The sequence below is a fragment of the Podarcis pityusensis genome (genome assembly GCF_964106645.2).
Source record: "Podarcis pityusensis genome assembly, chromosome: 3".
In the NCBI taxonomy this organism is placed as follows: domain Eukaryota; kingdom Metazoa; phylum Chordata; class Lepidosauria; order Squamata; family Lacertidae; genus Podarcis; species Podarcis pityusensis.
Genome location: NC_138026.1, coordinates 54,488,060 through 54,505,560, shown reverse-complemented (window position 1 = coordinate 54,505,560; position 17,501 = coordinate 54,488,060). Strand labels below are relative to the sequence as shown.

The 17,501-nt window shown below is 40.5% G+C and overlaps 1 long non-coding RNA gene across 1 annotated transcript in view; it reads right to left on the bottom strand.

Moving 5' to 3' along the window:
* Positions 1 to 398: 398 nt before the first annotated feature.
* Positions 399 to 17,501, bottom strand: part of LOC308473905 — a 30,970-nt gene continuing 13,867 nt past the window's right edge. Inside the window, exon 2 of the long non-coding RNA XR_013984385.1 lies at positions 399 to 558. This is a non-coding gene — a long non-coding RNA (uncharacterized lncRNA). The remainder of the gene's footprint in view (positions 559 to 17,501) is intronic.

The following is a 17,501-nucleotide window of genomic DNA, read 5'->3' as shown; positions in this document are numbered from 1 at the left end:
GAAAGTCAGGTAACATAAAAACACAACTAGGTGTGTCTATGTGTTGGCTCACTTTGGGGATCATGGACAACAATTACTTTCTCGGCCTTACTGGAGGGAAAGAGTCCACAGCAGACAAGGGATTGTTTTTAAGGGATGGAGTGCCTTGGGCTTGAGTTTGTGATACTGCAGTGGGAAGACATTTACAAGTTACAGAGTGACAAACCCATTTTCAGAACAGATACTTGTTTTCCCTTTTAAGCAAGGTGTTTTTTTCAGGGGAACTCAGTTCCAGCACCTCTCAGGTGGGCAACAGTTCCATTCTAAGAGAATGAGAGGTGTGCATGGTGATTTCCGGCACCCATATATATATATATATATATATATATATATATATATATAATTGCGCTGCTTTCAAGTAACATGTAACTCTGCAGATGTTTAATAACACATTGTGATACACAAAGCATATTTTTCCTTTGAACATGTAAGATTTTCTTTCAAAGTCTGGGGAAATAGTCACGGAGGTGTTCTGTGTTTGTTTGATGTGGAACATTCATCAACATTAACATCATGAATCTGTCAAAATAAAAAACAAAAAAGGGTTTTTAATATTTCAAAAGCATCATGTCCATAGCTTGCATTGAAATTTTAATTACCAGGAAAATCGCCAAGAAATTATATTTCCCACTCAGCTCCAGCTGATTTGCACACTAGTCTTCTCATTTGACAAAATTCCCAGCTATAAAGAAAGAAACTCGTTTAATTATCTTCTAAATTATCACTTTTAAAAGACAAAAACTGATATTTATTCACTTAGAACAACAAATATTCATCAGGACAGACTTGAATGGCAGCCTAATCCAAATAGCAGAAGCAGTTTAACACAGCCATTTCATGATGCAACAGAAGAAAGAAGTGTAAAATAAAGGAACAGATCTTTTAATCCTTGTAAGTTCCCAGGGGGCACTAACTAAATTCCCTGTGGTTTTCCAAAATACAGCAAGCAAGTTGCCTACTGGTGCAGGTCAGCAGGACAGGGATTAACAGCAGAAACGACTCTGAAAAATATATGGCAGATTCTGTGGTTAGGCTCTTTTTAAATTAAAGGAGAGAGAGGGGAAAGCCCTTTCCATAACTGGCATCCTTCACAACCACCTCAGCATGCAAGTGAACAGCTGCATGGATGCAGAATATGAACTAAGCTTCTCATACCATGGAAATCACTTTCAAGTCAGAGATGAGGCACATTTATGAGGTAGGCTGCAAGAATGCTGTAGTTCTATTATCAGTGAAGAGGAGATAAATTGAAAACTTCAGACTTTCTTATACATGTCTACTCAGAAGTAATTCGCATGAGGCTGATGGGTTCCTTGCAGTAAGATGGTGTAGGATTGCACCCTCTTTAAATGTCTTTTAAAAGGTTTGGTTGGTGCTTTTTGTGGTAAAATAATCAGAACATTCCTCATGTACATCTAACATAGGAGCAAACTAAAAATTCAGGAAATATTAGCCAGTTTTTAAATTCTTTAATGCAGTGCAGAATTTATGTGATCTTGTTATTCGGTTGATATTTTGTGTGTATTGCCTAAAGTCCTTATTCTGGATTAGAGGATTGTTATATCTTGAAAGAACCCCCCAAAAAGTGGGGAAGTGAACATCATTGGACAGCGTCACTACTATCTTATTCTCTGCCCCACCCCACCCCTTGTTTCTCTTATGAATTCAGCAGGAAATAACTGCATGCCATTAACCTGCCTCAAATTTCATCACTTTACTCCCACAATTTTCTGGGTTAAAGTGGTTGCAAACGGATTTTTATTTTTTTATTTTTTGAAGCAATTAACACAGAAATTACCACCAAACATTCAACATTTCCCCTAAAGGTTCCCAGTAGTGGCTTCTATGTCACGCGAAAGCTCAAATAAAGTGCAGAAATTAGCAGTTAGGGAAATGTCATGGAAACGGAATCTACTTCTGTGTAAATGCAGCCTATGTTTCAAACAATACAGACAGTACTGTGTTTCTTTCTCTCCTGTACAAATAGTTTGCCACTTGCTATCCAGGCCCTGCAGGTATGTCTGTGCTTCTGTCCAATGCTGAACTGGAACTGCCTTTTGCTCTGCAGATTATATGTCCGCTTCTGGGCCTGCAACAGATTAGTTCCATGAGCTACTTCCACTGGGCCCAATTTTCAGCCATATCTCCATTATCAAAGTCCATAGGAGATGGTTGCCAGGTGCTGGAGGCCATCTTTGATATTTGCTGTGGCGTTTTCATCTTGTAGCTCTGCTTTTCTCTGGCCTCTTGTTAGATCCCTGTTTTCTCACAAACAGACAGATACTATCCTGTCTTTGTAACAAGAACAACTTTCATTTGGTACTTTTTCTTTTAACAACAGCATAGTGTGCACTCTATTGCCCTCTCTGGTAGCCTGAGAGAATATTCTGAAATTTATAGTCATTCCTTTTATTTCACTTCTCAGACTTCCACTGCTAGTTGTCATCAAAGGGACAGGGGGACGGTGCTCCAGAGGGTCTGCCCACAGATGTCACAATATCAAACCTTGACTATTTTGGATTTCTGAAAAGCTAACTAAAAAAAAATGTCACCAGATTTTTGAGGGACTAGGAAAGACAGGGAAGTTGCTTTGAGAGAGAAACACAAAATGAAAAATGTGGCTATTAGGATTCTACCAAACTGGAGGGAAGAGAATTTTTTTCTTCCTCTCTTTTCCATCTGTTTACCTTCGTTGTTCTTCCTTAAATTAATAAACATTTTTGTTCTTGGGGGAAAGTGACCAGCTTCTGTCTACTCACAGCTGCTAACCTACAGAGACTCTGACAGTGGCCTCTAAGAACTCTCATTATTATACAAATTAATAATAATAGGCAAGGTAATGAGATCTGCAAAATGAATTTAAACAGGGCACTTTCCCATAAGGTTACCAAGAGATGGATCTGTTGAAGGTCACAGAACTGGTGCACTTAAGCAGAGAGAAAGAAAGAAACTTAGTTCAGGTTTGTGCTTCGTTTTTCCTCTAGTTTTCTTCTCTCTATGAAGCTGGTCTAATCATATCTATACTTTTCTTCTTAATAACACACATTTTTTTTCAGTTGCAGCAGACTTTTCATTCTTATGCTCTTGTTTGTTTCTCTTTAATTGTACATTTCTTTTTCAGTCATTTATGGGACAGCAATAGCAAGGAACAAGTTTCCCAACCCACTCTGAGGACCCCATTTCATAAATCACACAATTATTTCTGAAGAGAAAATGGCAAAGAGGCTTTACAAAAGTATGTCCGTTTGTTAGGATCACAGATTACTATACAAACACATTCCATATGTTACCATAGTGCTGTTAATGTACAAGGGTGAGTCTTTTAAAAGAGGCCCCGTGGAACATGTGTACTCTGTATCCACGGGGCCACTTTTAAAGGGCTCACCCTGTACTTATAACCCTGCTTTTGCCCTAGGAGCTCAGAGTGGCATATGTGTCTCTTCCCATTTTGTTTTGTCCTAACAACTAACCTCTACAGTAGGTTGGGCTGAGAGAATTTGACTTGGCCCAAGATCACCCAGTGAGATTTGTGGCAGAGTTAGGATTTGAACCTGAGTCTTCCCACACCTTCTCTGACCACTACATATTTCCGTATTCTAAAATTCACAATATATTTCCTATTTATTTATAATATGTATTATGGCTGGGGAGGACGACCCTCCCCAAGTCTCCAGCTGCATCAGCCCATGGCAAGCCAGCTACCTATACCTACTAACATGCACATGATCTAATATTAGCATGCCACTGCAAAGGGGTGCCAAATGCTACACTCTGTGTAGGATGGGAGCTTCACATAGTCCCCTTGCATGGGCTAAATTATACGGAGGTGGGCCTATACAAACCTTTACCTACAGTCACTGGATGCTGCAAATATTTGTGGAAACAGGTGCTGTGTTAGGTCTGCCTCAGCACGTATGTAATATGCTGGGTGTCATGGTTTCTCTGATGCTCAGTTCCACACAAGCAAACATCTCACTAAAGGTCTCGTTTCCAGCTTTTAGCTACAACACCCTTAAAAGTAAGCAAGACAAATCACAGGACAGCGTTTTGTTGGGTGTGGGTGGGTACAATAATGCCTTTGCATGAAATGAACCCTCACTATTAAAAATAGGGTGTTCAGCATGTTGTACAAAGCAACACTTGGTAGCTTGTAAATTATTTCCTTTGATATTTACCTCCTGATATGTAGCTTAAAAAAAAATCAAAATTCCTAAAGGCATAGCCAAACTGAACACACACACACTGTATGTGTGTCTCTCTGTGTGTGTGTACGCACACACACACAGAGAGAGACAGAGACAGAGAGACAGAGAGACAGAGAGAGAGAGAGAGAGAGAGAGAGAGAGAGAGAGAGAGAACATCAGCCATGGAGGAGGAAGCACTTTCTTCTTTAGTGAGAGTTGCAAAAGCTTGTATATACAGCTCAAAGGGATATAAAAACAGAAACAGGGATATTCAGTTTTCAAAAATTATTGGCCAACCTAGGACCAGTTTTTAAATGACTGAGCCCCCTGTGATTGTCGCCTTCCAGAATTGCCTTGGCTCATTCTCTGGGCTCTGAGTTTTCTGTGCCCCATCAGTACACCAGCCCCTACAGAAATTACTTATTGTGATAATATTGCTACAATTCCTATGGACCCAGAATTATGGGAATTGGTAAAAATTAAACCAAAGCAGGTTGCAAATGGCCTATTTAATTTCAGCTGCCACAGGCAGACAGTTGCTGATTTCTGCAAACTGTTATCCCACCCTCCAAGAATGGCTGTCATCTCTCCGCTGTGTAAGCCTTGGTCATGGGTATCTGTCGCCTCTGTTGCACAAAGCAACAACTGCCTCTAGACTGTAATAGGCTGATTTATCACTGTCAGGGGTTTATTTTATTATTTTATTTTAAATGACTATCATTATTAAGGCTCCTTTTGAGATTACATACATATTTATAAGTACATTATGCTAGGCTGAGGAAATCATTTCCAGGCTTATAAGAGAGCACTATTAGGGTCATGAAGTTTTTACAGCTTATTTGGTGTTTGTTAAGTGGTACTGGAGCTTTCCCATTCCCTCTGTATGGTAATTGCTGCCTGTAATTGAGAGCATCTGCTGTGTCTACTGCAAAGGGCATTGTTTTCATATTGATCTGTCATTTTCCTTCAGCCAAATAGGAGGAGATTTTTATCTTGATGACTAGCAACCGCCGTGTTCATTTGAATGTATCACAGCAAAGAAGGATGTCAAGGTGCCCTCCTATGGAGGCAACACTTCTTCCACTGCTGTATTCCATCCATTCCCTTCTATGCTAACAGCAGCCACCCATGTCATCCTGGGTTGCTGTTAGGTCCAGCTTCTGTGTAACTGAGGGGGACAAAGAGCTGTTCTCCCAGCTGCTCTGATCCGTAAGCAAGCCTTGACCCACAACTTTTCTAGGGGTCAGAAGGTGCATTACCCATCACACTCTAGCTAGCTGATCAGTGCTGGGAGGCTCCCGTGGCTGGTGTGTCTTTTGACCTATGGACTACACCCATTGATTTCATCTAATAAGCTGCTGCTATCAAAGTCTATCACAGCCAATGTAATTCTTATTTTTAAAAGTAATTAGACTTAAGACCCATAAAGAAACAACAGACCATTGCCTAGATTACTTGGATCCATTCCAGTCTGGCTTCAGGCCTGGTCATGGCACAGAAGCTGCCTTGGTCACCCTCGTTGATGACATTTATCAGGAGAGAGAGGCAGGGACCCTGATTGTTCTCCTTGATCTCTCAGCGGCTTTTGATACTGTTGACCATGGTATTCTTCTAGAGCAGTGTTTCCCAAAGTTGGGTCTCCAGCTGTTTTTGGACTACAACTCCAATCATCTCTAGCTAGCAGGAGCAGTAGGTTGGGGGAGCTGTGTTTTAGTGGCTCTGCTCCTACCCCCAAGGTCATTTCCAGAAAATAGTCCTGAGAGGCTACGGTTCAGCACCATGGACAATGTCATGTGATGCCCTCCACCCCCAAATGCTGTTAACATTTATATGAATTCATAGAATGCTGAAGGTGTGCTTCTTTCCCCTGGTTTTTGACACTTAAGGTGTATACTTTTAGGAACCTCCTTATTTCTGTAATTGTTAATTGTTCTGAGCTGTTTTTTTAATATTGTGTGATACTGGATTTTAATATTAATCTTGGGTTTTAATTCCAGTAACCCACCCTGGGACCTTATGGTGAAGGGCAGGCAATAATAAACTGTAACAACTACAACATGTATTATTATTTGAAATTTGGGCTGAGCTGAAACTTTTCAAGGTTTTGGAAACAATTTTGGCAATGTTAATGTCTCTCACTTTGACGATTTTTGCAGTCTTTGCCATGAAAAAAAAAATGGCTCAATTACTCATTTAATGCATTTGGTGATATTTCCAAGCCAAATCTGTTTGGATACACAGCATTGTTACGTTATCCAGTTCATGAAGTGAGCCTTGATGGGGAGGAATTGTCCATGTGACTAATCCAGGAAGGAAAAAGGAAAAGCAGCCACTGGAAACATTAACATTGAACAGTATTGGAAATCTAACTTAACATAAAAACATAGGAAGATCCCTGCTGGGCCAGACTAAAGATCTATCTTTTCCAACATCCTGTTTTCACAGTGGACAACCAGATGTCTATGGGACCTAAGCAAGACCTAAGCACAAATGGCATTCTCCCAACCATGATCCCCAGCAATTGTTATTCAGAAGCATTCTTGCATCTGGTGCTAGAGGTAATATGGCCATTTATGGCCTTATTCTCCATGAAATACCCTCACTCTTCATTGTATTATTTTTCAGAAGAAATGTCAACCCCACCTAAATTTCTTGTTTTAACCCAAAAATCAAAAGTGCAGAATATTCAGTATTGCTATTTTTTAAAAAATATTTTATAAATTCCTCTGGTCATTTACACTGACTATATTGGCTACTCTGTTTTTACAGTTGATCATTATCAGCCAGTTTGAAAACTTTTCCAAGTCAATCAGTATTTCAGTGCTATCATTGTAATACGCCATTACATCCCAGCCATTATAAATCTTATTCAAGGTTCAACAATTCCGACAGGTGGTAGTGTTTAATTCTGTAACCAATTGTGTCAGCTAGGTATACTCAATGACAAAAGTACCCAAGCATAAAACTTTGAGGTCAGACATTTTCACAAACCTTCTGTTAATGCTTCACCTTCATATTGACTATTGTAGGTTCAAATGGAAATACAATGGGCACAATAGTAATAAGTTTGGGCCTCGGAAAGGATTTATTCTGGCTCCCTAATGTACATGATCCAACACATGTTTGCAATACACGCCTACCTCTGTTTTTCACCTCTCCCCTGCCCAAAACTATCTAGGTACACACTGGGTGTGGGGGGGAGAGAAGTAGTTTGTGAATCTGCCTTTAGAAACTAGATGTACTTTCACAGCTGCTTCATACAATACATGCATGACCCTTGCAAAGTTATACATTTTAAAATCCAGGCTCAATGGGACAAGCTTTCAGTACATGCTTAACTCTCCCATCCAAATGAATAGGACTCAGAAGCTCTTGTTTTTTGGTTCAGTCATGCCCTGTGTTTTCAATAACTCAATGGGTTTATGACAAATGCAGATGTCCAACTTTCTATATGAGTTATGTGTGTCATGGAATCAGGAATGGCTGTAGCTCCCACCACATGTATGAATGGCAGAAAACACACATTTTCCTACCATGTAACAGATGACATTGAGACCAGTTTACTGGCAAAGAGTGGGCAGAAAAATGGAAACCAAGACAAGGGGGAGTTGCGGATAGCCTTGCACAATCCTTCTGAGAACTATGTTCAATTTCTGTTCTCTTTTTTGCACATCACTGCCAGTAGCTAAGCCTCTACAGGCAGCATTTGGCCCTCATTTACAACTGGTTGTGTGCCTGCATAAATGTGATTGAGGCTTAATCAACTTTATGGATGCACAACTGCTAATAGAATCTTGCTCATTCTCTTTGCTGTATTTGGCTTTGCATCACTAGCTGAATTAAAAAGCAATAAAAGCAGGGGGGGAGAGGTTGCCACAAAAAAAATAAGCAAACCTGGCACTTAATGTAAATAGGGAACAGATATTATCAGAGCAGGATGGTGACTATTCTTTTAATAGCTACCTTTCAGAACAGAATGACACTTTGAAAACATTGCATTAACATTGCGCTGAACTTGGGAATAAATGTAAGTACAATGATTTGACGTCAACTCAAGAGAACAGTGTTTTCGTAAATTTCTGACAAATCTATCTTTAAAGCAGTGACTTGGAAGGCAAAGCCAGATGAAGTTGTATGGCTTCTTCACTCACTGCGCTGCTTATAGTATTAATGAGCACACTAATTGGAAAGTTGATAACTTTTAACTACTGTTATCTGACGCACATTGTGAAGTAGAAAAAGAATATACTAGAAATGCTATTAATAGCTAGGTGGCATCTTCAGGTTGGGAAAAAGTTTTAGTTCTGAGGCTTACGAAAGTCTATGTAAGAATGGACAGATTGGTCTATTTCCAGTTCATGATGGTTTTTCATGTGGTCATTCATAAATTCATTTCATTCCATTTTTTTAAAACAAAGGTGTATTTAAAAACATATTTATCTCAATATACACATTTCTAGACATGTGAATTATCAACACACTTTGGTATGTTTTTCAAGCTAAGACCTGTATCTCAAAAGCTCAAAATCTACACATTAGTGCAGGAAGTGTGGATCAGGTTAATTCACATTGGAATTCACAAGAAATCAAATTTGTCAAGCATCCCTAAGACTAAGATACAGTTTGCATTTCACTTATCAGCACCAAATATCCCTGGCCAAGTGACTTCAGAGCAATTCTGGAAAAGGAATTCTTATTTCTAAAACCACCTTTGACCTGGCAGCAAGCAGCAGCATTGAATTGCTACGTTCTAAATCGGGTCCTGTGTTGCTGGTGATTAATATGAAATTTTGTTGAAACCACTTTGCAGTATTTTTTATTTATTTATTTTTTTGGCATCGGCTTGTTCCATTCCATAATGGTACATTACTTTTACTTAGGAGTCTTTATTCATGAATGTGAAAATGATCTAAAAGCATGTCTACTCAACAGCTTGGAGACATAAGGAAGATTAAACAGACAGAACTCTTGCTTCTCAACATCAGCCAGTGAGCCTGTGATTAATATAACATGTCAAGCATTGTAACACTGCACAGTGTTAGTCTTTTGAGTTTCCACTTTCCTTGTGCAGGAGACGTTACAGATTTGTTCTATACCAGGTGTGCTCCCCAATGGGTGTGCCCTATTGAGTTCCACCATGGTCCACTCCACACATTAAAGCATCCATTAAAAGCATTTTCTGTTTTAAACCTTAATCAGTGTGTCATGTGCAGAATGTAGTCACATAATCCTGGGAGTGTGGTTTGGTCACAAAACCTTGCTGAATAGACAGGAAGCAGAAAATAAGTATCTGCTGCTGTCTAATGCACAATGTGGCCCTCAGGCATGCCATTACTGGGACAGTGAAAGGGTGAGGTGAGATGGCAAGACCAGCTCTGGGTTGGTGTTGGCAGCCTCACAAGTGCATGTGCACCTGTAGGCTGCCACCAATGCCAACCCAAATCTTCCTCAACCTTACCACTGCCTGACCTGCCCCATTCCAGTGAATGCCCTGCTGGGAAGGCGCCACTGTCAATCTGTCCCCTTCTTCATGAACCACTGCTGGTGGCTCATCATACAGAGTTCCATGATGCAGAGTTCCCACCTGGTCACTTTTTAACCAGCTGGAACAAGGTGGAAACGAGGTGTGCAATTGTTAAGAATAAATGCGAGTACAAACAGAAATGGTATGATGGCAAAGTGATAAATTCCATTTCAGCAAAATCCATCTCCATTTGTTCAATAAAGCAAAGCAGGCCAACTAGATCCCCCATGGATGATTCAGATCTGTATATGAAGCCATTTGAAGGGAGGGGGAATCTGGAAGGTGCTCCATATGGCAAGTGATTTGTGTGAGTAGCTGAGATTATTTCTATCGTGCTATTACAAAAACCCCAAGACAGATGTTTTGCAGTGGTTTGTTTAAAAATGGCCTTAACTGCACTTCCCGCAAGTGGTTGATAACATGCAGTTGCATTCAAAACATTTGCCCACCTGGTGTCTGCATGCATCAATCAGACCTCAGAAGAAGCTAATGAGAAAAGTCCAGATCCAAGGAGGATGCAGCTAGAAAAGTAAATTGAAGAAAGGGACTGCTTGCACCTAATTAACGTTGTGGCCACGTCACCAGTGGCTGGTTCTGTGCCTTAGCCAAGGCTATGTGGCTTCCCTGTACTAAGATTTAATGTGCACCTCCCAAGAAAGCCCTTAGGGACTGCACATTGAGATCCACTATGCCTTGAAAGTGCTCAGCATGTCCTATATTAATAATCAGGGGACAGGAGTACAACCAGTGATTGAGAATTATCTGCTTGATCCTGGTCTGGGGTGTCTTGAAATTTGGCCAGATTATACAGCTTGGTGGGAAGACGCTTCATCCCAGCTTTTACTTTCCTAGGACAAATTGTCTTGATTTTTTATGATGAATAGACTTTTCAAGTGTTATAATGGTAGAGCACTGAAAAAGCTGGCTGCCTTAATTATATTCAGCCGCTCTTGTAGCTGTATAATTTGTCTCTCTTTTTTGTCGCTGAATGACAGCTACAACTCAGGAATATGCTTTTTTTTCTGCTGAAAAAGTCAGCAGAGACCTACTCTCTGATTTTGGGAGGCTGCACTGGGATGAAATTCCACCTGCTTACTTTGTATTCACAATGCTTATGTCACCAAATAGCCAGTAATATGCATCTTTCTTAACAATAAGCCACACAAGGGAGATGGCTAAAGAGGGGCTTGAGTGGCCTGACTAATAATCCTATCCCCTGATACCACTTGTTGGGAATAACTGTGAGGAGAGGCCCTATTGTGTTCATGTCCTGCTTGTGGACATCCCATATAGGCAACCACTGTGAGAACAAGATGCTAGACTAAATGGGGTTTTGGCCTCATTCAACAAGGCTCTTATGTTCTTATTCAATGATCTTCTTAACTGGTGAATCATTCCCATTTCTAAAACCTCAATTAATTTATCCCAAGCTTCTGAAATAACAAAGTCAAGGGAAAATAGAAGCCAATTATTCCCTGTTGCTCCAACTGATAGTCAGTGCCCTTGCCTTTAGAACAGAACACACTCTGGCCATTTAGAGTGAACCCAACTAACTGCTTTTACATAAATATATGAGGTGGGGAATAGCAACACATGGGAAACCATCATGTTTCCAATTCAAAAATATCTGACTTTCTAATTTAGTTTCCTCCACTTTCCCTTTGAGATTTGTCAAGCAGTATGAAAGCATGTTTTTGAAAGAAGGGTTGACAGAAAGCCAATAAAAGGACTTAGCTTGGAAAAAGCCACAGTGTTCTGAAGCTGCAGTAATGGCTATGTTACAAATGGCTTAATAATTTTGCAGAAACAACTGAAACCCGTAACACAATTGCTTTCCTCCAGCATGGTGAGATAGAAATGAACAGTATCATTTCTGAGCTCTTCAGAACTAGATTTGGTCTATCAGTTTTGTTTGCAATGTGCCTGGCATATTGTACGCACAGCAAGAAACATATTGCTTTATTTGATAACTTGGCTAGTTTGAGTAATTGCATATAGCCAAACTTGTTTATTAAGCTACCCTGTGTGTTTACTAAGGAAAGGAAGATGTTGCACCCAGTAGAATAATTCCTTCTTATGATAAGGTCATTTGCACAGAAACAAAACAAATACTACATTGCAAATGCCAAGCCTATTTAAATCCATGCTGAAATTTGAATTTCTTTCAAAGTAGAAAAGAGTATTGAAACTGTGCTGCTTTTGAAGGACTGACTGCATTCACATTCACCCAGTAACTGCTCTCATTTGTTTTCGCACCAGCACCAGACCAATGAACATTTTGTTACTTCCACAGCAGTTTTATTCTCTTTCAAACTAAACTATACCATTCCATGCATGGACAAGAACAACTAACTCTTTATGCAGACATAAGGCTATAAAACCCAAGATGCATTGTCACTGTATGAAATATGCATGGTTGAAAACATCTGAGGACTCTATAATTTTGAGCAAGGAGTTTACAATACTGTCAAGTACATCTGAGCAACAAGAATCAGCTGAAATCTGAAAAGCCAGAAAGATTCCCTCCACCCCAGAAATCCCTGCTTGGGGTTGGTATTACCATTTTAAAAACAAAACTCTCCTCCAGATTCTGCACATATCTATGCAAAACTTCTGAAAGTGGGTTGAGAAGTGATCGATGATCTGATGTAGAGTAAGGCCATCCAATAATTGCTTTGGCACAGATTCGGTGTTCACTGTACCACACATCCTGCAATACTGAAAAGGTCATAAATCAGACCATGTACTGTATGGTTCATTTTCTCTTTGGGACAATTCAGTCATCGTCATAAACCACAGTTTATCAAGCTTTGTGTTTGCATGCTGCTAGGTATCCGATGTGTTCCTGAAGAGGAAATCTGAACCTTTTCACTTCCATTGTAGATTAACTACAGTTTAGCCTTACAATCAAACCCTAAACTGTGAGAAATCTTAACTATGGTTTGTTGAAACAAGCTAGCTGCATAATTCATGGTTTGAAGTTGACTTGCTTCAAACAATCAACAGTTTGTTGATTTAGATGAAATGACAAGCTGTGGTTAATCAAAAACAGGAGCTAAATCTCCTCCTTGGGGCTGTGGTGGAAGAGGGGAGGAGTGAAAGGGCTAGATGCTTACTGTGGCTCATTCCCATCACAATAAAACATGGGTTACATACATACATACATATATACATACATACATCATTTTATTTGTATGCCACATTTCCACAGTTAAAACTGTGCTCTTTATTTTCATGACTTTTGAACCATCTCTGTGTCATATGGTGTACAGTGTATTTCTGCTGATTTGTAACAATATAGTCATCATTCAGATGCGGTTTTCAGATAACAATTGCAGTTATCAATTTGCTATGCCTTTCGGAGGCAATCCTTTTGTGTTGATGCCCCTTTCCAATATTATACCTCAGGTACAGCCATCAATGGGCTATCAAAGATTGGCTTGCCATGAAATTTGTTAACTATTAATGTGGCATCTTGATTGTCTCAGTGTATCACCAGATGTCTCTTTGAAATGAAGCACAGTAGTATTACAACTACCTCTCCTTTTTCATGAATTCATGGCTTCATTAATAATAACTTCACATTTTGGGTCTACTGTGTAACAAGTTAAGGTGATGGTTCACTTTATTGATGAAATAATGGTGACTCTGAACATGGTGAGATACAAATTAAAATGTTTCTGGTTCATACATCATTACATAGCCATGTTGACATTTGCAAAGCTTTTATATTTTATTTTTTAAATTTGCCTTGTCTTAAGATGGTTCTCCCTCCCCCCTCCACCGCCTCCAACTCAGGCATAGTTTCATACTTGAAAGGCATAGTTTCATACTTGAAAGTTACATGAAGCTTTACTAGGCGGCATGAATCAGTCAGCTGGGTGGCAAAAAAGAATATGACATGCTATCAAAAATCTTAACACCTACAGGCAATTCTGTAGACATAAATGAGAATATTAGCATAACATAACATCCAGCAAAAAGCTTTATATTTTAGTGTCTCGGAAACAAACACAAATGAAAGAAGAATATCTATGTCAGTTTGTTTTAACTGTGTGTGTGTCTATGTGTATAATATTTATTCCATATGTATCTGCCTTTCTGAAAATAACCTGTTGTAACCTAATGAAGTTATGTGTACTAAGCCACTGAGACCATAATTCTGAAACCACTTAGCACCAGTGCTGTCATACAGTGAGCAGCAAATAAGTCTGTGGCTGCTTTTTCACTAAGTGATGCTAACAAATTCCTTTTTGTTCTAACACAGGGGAGATGAGCGTTTGGAACATCAGGATATGGCCAATGCGGCATTTTAGAAATCACTATTTTCAATCATTATGAATGCCCAAAGAAGTGCAGTTGTCCAACTTGGTCATCTTGTGTGTGTGTGGTTTTCCATGTCTCTGTAAGCCCATTGGAGTGGTTCAGATGTAGCACCAAACCAGGGATGAGGAACCTGAGCTCTGAGGTTTGAATGGGGCCCTTCTCTCTTTGACCCTTAGGATTCTTTCCAGGCCACGCCCCTTCTTCCTCAGACAACATCCCTCATCAGCCCTGCTGTGCACCCTCCTTGAAAGTTTTTCTTTTGTTTTCTTTCTTTTTTTTTGCCTGACTGATGAGGCTTCTTTCTTACCTGGATGGAGGATAGAGAGGGTTGTGCAAGTGTGTGCAGAAAGAAGCCTGCTGTACAAAGGCCAAAGCAACAAAGTGGTTGCTCTAACCACTTTTGCTTTTGGCTCCACCCATCACCAGCTACAAGGTTGCTGAGGAAGGAACCTGGTCCATGAGCTGAGAAAGGTTCCCTACCTCTGCTCTACATCAACTATGGTTTGTTGAGTAAGGCTACATGCACACTAAATATTTATAGCACATCTGGAACACATTCTTTCCCTCAAAGAATTCTGGGTACTGTAGTTTATTAAGGGTTCTTGGGAATTGTAACTCCGTGAGAGACAGCCCAAGGTGGCCAGAATTCCTTATGTGAAAGAATGTGTTTCGAACGTGTTTTAAGGGTATCCTGTGCACACAGCCTAAATCAAGACCAGATTCACAAATGTTCAAGCAAGCCACCATTTATTTCACTTAATAAATGTTCTGTCCCCCCTCTCCACCTTCTCTGTGAATAGCTGGTTGCAATACTGACACTTTTTGTGGCCTCCAAGGTCTGTTACTACCAATTCTCTTACCATTGGGGAGATGCAAAAACAGGCAAAGGCTAAGAGAGGAGCTAAAGAAATAATAGATATTTTAAATGGGGCATATTTTCTGAGGTTCTCTGGCAGCTCCTCTGTGTCATCGTACACCTTCCCAACCTGCAAAAAGGTCTATTGTTCCCTTGCTTGTTGGTATTGTGGAGGGAAACACACCGATTGCTGACCTGCTAGCTTGCATGAAGCTGACATTACTGCTACTCCAAACCATGCAAAGATGCCCAGCACTGAACCTGTAGCCTGCCCATTTCACTGATGAGCATCGATGTGAAGATCTTGTCAACTACGCTGCCAGGTAGATAGCCTCCGAATTTTATTTAGCCCACCAGGGCTCAATAAAACTCCTGCCTTTGTTGCCCAGCTGCTTCAGAGAGCTGGTGTAGCATAGCAACAGAGACCTAGGGAAAATAAAAACACAATAGCTGCTTTGAGCTTTGCTTCTGCCACACAGCTCACTAGGCAACCCCAAGCAGGCCTCTTGGTCTTAGCCCTTGACCTATGTTATGGGGATAATACTCCTCACCAGGTCATCTGCGTGAAGCACTTTTGTGCTGTGTAGGGGCTAAATGCTAACTTAGCTTTGCAAACACGTGGGAAGTGGGTTGTCAAGCACTTGCAAGGCCATGATGCATGGCTACGTGGTCTGCAATTTTGGTATTCTGGTGTTGTCGTGAAGCTTGAACAAAATAAGAATTAAAGACAGGTGCACTTGTGGAAAGGTAAAGGTAAAGGACCCCTGGACGGTTAAGTCCACTCAAAAGCAGCTATGGGGTTGCAGTGCTCATCTCACTTTCAGGCCAAGGGAGCTGGCATTTGCCCACAAACAGCGTTCCAGGCCATGTGGCCAGCATGACTAAGCTGCTTCTGGCACAACAGAACACAGTAATAGAAGCCAGAGCGCATGGAAACGTCATTTACCTTCCCGCCACAGCAATGCCTATTCATCTACTTGCACTGGTGTGCTTTCAAACTGCTAGATTGGCAGGAGCTGGAACAGAGCAATGGGAGCTCATTCCGTCGCAGGGATTCGAACCGCCAACCTTCCAATCAGCAAGCCCAAGAGGCTCATTGGTTTAGAGCACAGCACCACCCGCATCCAACTTGTGTGTACATTATACTGTAGCATTCTATAAAATGATGTGGGTGGGAACTGAGGTGTAAGGTAGTTTGTTTATTTTTCTTCTTCTTCTTCCTTACATTGACTACAGCATCACGTTTGTACCACAGTCAGAGAGTGGAACAAGAGGGCATGCATGAATGATGCCGGAGGAAAGCACTTTTGTGTGCAATCCTTCAGAGAAATTGTTCAAGAACACTTCATCCGTGGAACAGATTTCCTCTAATTCTTCAAGGTCGGTGTCTGCATGGGTTATCTGCCAAGTAATTGTCAGTCACTTATGCTGAAAAGGAGCGGGGTCATTTTAAAGATCAATAGAAAACACAAACATTTTGTGTCATTTTCTACTTTTCATACGACACTATTAGAAAATTGCTACTTTGACAAAACACATTAGGAAAATGTACTATGCTGGCATTTTAACCACTGAGGGAGCCGAGTGGAAAGCAAAATCAGGTGGATGGCAGCAGACTATTTATGCCAACAGGAAAACGCAGATTTGTTCCCTTTTGCTCCTGCAGAAATAAGTCCACACTTGTGCATTCTTTGGAGCTCCTTAAAACAATATATTTCAATGACAATAGAACAATCAGGAGCGTTGAACTGCCCACCAGTGGAGTTTCTCGTTTGTCTCCTCTTGACAACAATGTTTTGCCCATTTATGTCCCCAAAGCTCAGGCTACCTCCATATTCCAGTGCAAAAGCTGTTATCAGGAGGGCTAAATAAGAAGCCCTGAAGAGGGTGGCGCCAGCTCTGAGTGACAGAATAAGGAGAGGAGTTTCTCATATGTTGTCACTATGCTCTTAGCGCTCAATCATTCATTCTGTTGTTACTTTCATATTGGACTGAGCCTTTGACTATAGCTAGGCAGTTGTCCACACACGCGGAAAGAAAATAAACCATTTTTTAAAAAAATGTTATAGGTATGTAAATTAACCCAATACAACTATACTAGGCAATTGTTTTATTTCTTTTGAAATTTTTTAGTCCATTCTTCATCAGTATTGATCCCAGGGCAGATTATAGAAAACAAAATATCAACAAAAGACAATGCAAACAAACAAAAGCAATTAAAAAGCAATTTAAATAACAGCCATAAGTGCACTCTGAAACAACCTCTAATACTGCAGCTGGCTCCATCCTTCCAGCGCTGAACTAGCAGTACAATCCTCATCATTTCTATTCAGCAGTAACAAAACCCAAAGTGGGCACCAGACACACCTCATAAATGGAGCACCATCCCAGAGAAGGCCCTTTCCTAGACACGTAGGATGCTTCCTCCTACTGAGTCAGACCACTGGTCCATCCAGCTCAGAATAGTTTATTTGGACTAGCAGCAACCCTCTAGGATTTCAGGCTGGGTTCCCTCCCAGTCCTACCCAGAGATGCTGTGGACTGAACCTGAGACCTTCTGCATGCAAGCAGA